A 5,230-nucleotide genomic window follows, 5' to 3' on the forward strand; every position below is an offset into this window, starting at 1 on the left:
ACGCCTAAAAATGCCTAACAGGTTTTTAGATTTGTGAATTTTAGTTGAAATGTATTTTACGATGTTACTAAACCTGCAGAAATATTGAAATATTTCAGAGAACTTATTCACTGTACATTTAATTTATTTATAAAAGTTATGAACTGTAAAAATAAAGACAGAATATCAAAAAATAAAAAAAAAATGGTTAGGTGCCAAATTTTATGGTACATATATTTCATATTTTACAACAATCAAAGTAAAGAGGGAGTCAAGAGGGTCAAGGCCAGAAAAAAGAGATGTGAAGATGTGAGCAGAGACTGGAGCAATGCACTTTGAGGAGTGGAGCCGTGAGCCGAGGAATGCAGGCAGCCTCCAGAAATAGCTAAGAAGACAGATTCTCTCTGGAGCTTCCAACATCTTGATTTCAGCCTTCTAAAACTCTTATGGGGCTTCTGACCTCCAGAACAGTAAAATAATAAATCACGTTGCTTTAAGCCACTAAGTTTGTGGTAATTTGTTACAGCAGCCGTAGGAAACTAATGTTGCTGCTGTTGTTTAGTCACTAAGTTGTGTCTGAATCTTTGTGACTTTACGGACTGCAGCCCGCCAGGCTCGTCTGTCCTCTACAGGGGTGTGAGGAAACTAATACCCAGACATAAATTCTTATTACAGGCTTCCCAGGTGGCACAGTGGTAAAGAATTCACCTACCAATTCAGGAGATGTGAGATGCAGATTCAGTCCCTGGGTCAGGAAGATCCCCTGAGGAAGAAAACAGCAACCCACTCTAATGTTCTTGCCTGGAAAATCTCATGGACAGAGGAGCCTGGCAGGCAACAGTCCCTGGATTGCACAGAGTCAGACACGACTGAGCACAGCAGCATAAGAGCTATAATATGATTAACTTCACAGAACCTACAGAGCCTTCATATCCAGCCAGGTATCTCTCAACCCTCTCTCCTAACACCAAGATCTTGATTCGTAGGCAAATCCCAGTGGTATTTCTCTAAAATCACCAAACCACAATCTAGGGGTTCAATTGGATTCAATCCCTAAGATTCTCTGTGCTGAATTTAATAAAGCTGCTTCTTATCCACTGATCACCCTTACATGACTTTGCTCCATGAATTTGATCAATGCTAATCAAGTTGCAGCCAGGTGCAGCCAGGAGCAGCTGTGGATCGGTCACCTGAGCGCCAAGCCACAAGCTATGGATACTCTCCACGTTGTGGCACTGGGTGGATACAAAGGCTCTGCTGGTTGGGGGTAGGGGTTACAGCCAGTGATATGGACTCAACCATCATCCCCATGGAGGAGGTCCATGGTGGAGGCAGTGGGTTTTCTGACAATCACAGTGGTGCCCCGCCCCCCTTTTTTAAAACTGTGGTGATAGACACAGACCAAGGAGGAAGGGTAAAAAGGCTGGAAGGCAGGTGCCTGGGGCAGTATTTAGCACTCAGCCAACTCACTTCTTCCCAAGAGTGACCTGAGCAGTGTTTGGTTTCTTGCATTTTGCTTACGGTCTAAGTAAATAAAGGAAAAGTGGTAAATCCACCTGCCCTTTCTTTCTTCCTGTTCTCCCCATGAAAATCACAAGTCGTAAACAGTGGACTGGTTAACAACCAACCAAAGATCTCGTCAAAAAAGAGCCAGGGAGAAAGTGAACAGAAGTCTGACAATCTGCTACTGCCATTTAAGAGAATGTTTCTCCAAATCACTTATTTTTTAATTACAGGAGGAAGGCATGTTTACTGTAAACAATTTGGAAAGTAGAGAAAATCACACAGGAAAAAAATGCAAATGATCTATAATTTTACCATCTTTTTTTTTTTTTGCAACACCACGTGACTTGTGGGATCTTAGTTCCCAGGCCAGGTATTAAACTCAGGCCCCTAGCAGTGAAAATGTGGCGTCCTAACAACACTGGACCGCCAGGGGATTCCCTGTAATCTTACCGTCTTGAGATATCACTGTCCCTTCTCTAACACCCTCTATACTCTAACTCTGCCTTATTTGCATTCATAGTTTTGTTAGATTACTATTACTATTATTGTTGTGGTGATTGTTACCTATTGTCTGACCACCTCAGTAGAACACAAAGTCCATGAAAGCAGGGAATTTTCCTCCCTGAGAACCAAGAATGGTGCTCAATAAATGTTTCTTAAATGAAAAATATTCGAAAAGACACATGCACCCGAATAGCAGGACTATTAATATTTACAATAGCCAAGACATGGAAGCAAGCTAAATGTGCATCAACAAATTAATGGATAGAGAAGAAGTGGTACATATATACAATGGAATATTACTCAGCCATAAAAAAGAAAGACAGAATGCCATTTGGCATTACAACATGGACGGACATAGAGCTTGTCATACTGAGTGAAGTAAGTCAAATGGAGAAAGACGAACACCATATGATATCACTTATACGTGGAATCTAAAAAAATGGTACAAATGAACTTACAAAACAGAAACAGAGTCACAGATGCAGAAAGAAAATTTGTGGTTACCGAAGGTTAAAGCAGGGAGGGATAAATTGGGAGATTGGGAATGACATATACATACTACTAATATAAAATAAATAGTAAGGACCTACTGTACAGCACAGAATCTAAAAAAGAGTGGACATATGTATATGCATAACTGATTCACTTTGCTGTACATCAGAAACTAATACAACATTGTAAATCAACTATACTTCAATAAAAATTAATTAAAAAAATAAATACTTTGGCATATCAGCTTTTAATTATGTTTCTAAAAACATATATGTACATAAATTGTGTTTATACAACATTATTTTTGTTACTTTTAAAAATCATTCTAGGAACTTCCCTGGTTCTCCAGGGGTTAATACTCTGTGCTTCCACTGCAGAGAGTACAGGTTCCATCCCTGGTCGGGGAACTAAGATTTCACATGCCAAATGGCATAGTCAAAACTTTTAAAAAAATAAATAGAGAAGTTTAATAAAATAACGTTAAAATAAAATACCTTTCTATCATCAAGAGCCCCAAAGAGAATATCCGAAATGCTCATGGTCTGAAAAGCTGTGCCCAGATGAACTCAACTGCACATTTATTTTTCTTGGGATGAATTTTAAAGCAGCAGCTTTGGGGACAGGACTTGGAGAATAAATGACATCATTGTTTCAGCCTTTAATGGTGCACCTGGCTTACGTGCTTTCCCCTTAGAGCCACGCAGCTGCCAGCGTGTGCATGGATACACTTGAAGAGGTGAGTAGGTTGCCTGGGAGGCAGGATTGAGTAGGATGGACCCTATAGAAAGTCAAGGGTGTAAGGGCACCAAAGAGCAAGTGCAAAATTAAAGCATGTGAATGGGTGATGACTGGACTCTGCAGCACCCTCCGTTCCTCAACCTCAGATCCTAAGGTACAACTGTGTTCTGTAAGACCAATGGCAAGCCACTCTAGTACTATTGCCTAGAAAATCCCATGGAAGGAGGAGCCTGGTAGGCTGCAGTCCGTGGGGTCGCTAAGGGTCGGACACGACTGAGCGACTTTACTTTCACTTTTCACTTTCACACATTGGAGAAGGAAATGGCAACCCACTCCAGTGTTCTTGCCTAGAAAATCCCATGGATGGGGGAGCCTGGTGGGCTTCCATCTATGGGGTCACACAGAGTCGGACACAACTGAAGTGACTTAGCAGCAGCAGCATGGCTAAACAAGTAATTAGAAAAAAACATTAAACATACTGGGTCAGGACTTGAGCAAGTCATTTAATAAGTCTCTCATCCTTGGAGAAAAGGTTTAGAGATGTGGATTAAAACATAACCCAGAAGCTTTTTAGCAGACGACCTTTCATTGATGCAAATGAAGCTGTTGTGGAGTTGAAAACTCAATGATGGGACTCTATGAACCGTCAACTGTGGTGCACTGGGCATAGCCACTTCCACTGTCAAAAGTGTTTGATGAATTCGAATACAGTAAGTGCTAACGAATGTCCTGCAAAGTTACTGCATTTTGTTGCCTCACCCATCGTATTCTTTCACAATTTACCTTTAGTGAAGCGACGGCCAAGAAGAGGCACTGTGAAGCCATAGTCCTGACTGATCACATACTCAGACCTGAACCAGGATCAGTTCAGTTCAGTTCATTTCAGTCGCTCAGTCATGTCCGACTCTTTGTGACCCCATGGACTGCAGCATGCCAGGCTTCCCTGTCCATCACCAACTTCTGGAGCTTGCTCAAACTCATGTCCATCGAGTCAGTGATGCCATCCAACCATCTCATCCTCTGTCATCCCCTTCTCCTCCCGCCTTCAATCTTTCCCAGCATCAGGGTCTTTTCAAATGAGTCAGATCTTCACATCAGATGGCCAAAGTATTGGAGTTTCAGCTTCAACATCAGTCCTTCCAATGAATATTCAGGACTGATTTCCTCTAGGATGGACTGGTTGGATCTCCTTGCAGTCCAAGGGACTCTCAAGAGTCTTCTCCAACACCACAGTTCAAAAGCATCAATTCTTTGGCACTCAGCTTTCTTTATAGTCCAACTCTCACATCCATACATGACTACTGGAAAAACCATAGCTTTGACTAGACGGCAAAGCAATGTCTCTGCTTTTTAATATGCTGTCTAGGATGGTCATAGCTTTTCCTCCAAGGAGCAAGCATCATTTAATTTCAAGGCTGCAATCACCACCTGCAGTGATTTTGAAGCCCAAGAAAAGCAAGTCTGTCACTGTTTCCATTGTTTCCCCATCTATTTGCCATGAAGTGATGGGACCGGATGCCATGATCTTAGTTTTTTGAATGTTAAGCCAGCTTTTTCACTCTCCTCTTTCACTTTCATCAAGAAGCTCTTTAGTTCTTCTTCGCTTTCTGCCATAATGGTGGTGTCATCTGCATTTCTGAGGTTATTGATTTCTCCCGGCAATCTTAATTCCAGCTTGTGCTTCATCCAGTCCAGCATTTCTCATGATGTACTCTGCATATAAGTTAAATAAGCTGGGTGACAATATACAGCCTTGATGTTACTCCTGTGCCAATTTGGAACCAGTCTGTTGTTTCATGTCCTGTTCTAACTATTGCTTCTTGATCTGAATACAGGTTTCTCAGGTGGCAGGTCAGGTGGTCTAGCATTCCCATCTCTTTAAGAATTTTCCACAGTTTGTTGTGATCCACACAGTCAAAGGCTTTGGCATAGTCAATCAAGTAGATGTTTTTCTGGAACTCTCCTGCTTTTTTGATGCTCCAACAGATATTGACAATTTGATCTCTGGTTC

Source organism: Moschus berezovskii, chromosome 15, assembly GCF_049115385.1.
Source record: "Moschus berezovskii isolate FMDL1 chromosome 15, NW_MosBer_1.0, whole genome shotgun sequence".
Lineage (NCBI taxonomy): Eukaryota > Metazoa > Chordata > Mammalia > Artiodactyla > Moschidae > Moschus > Moschus berezovskii.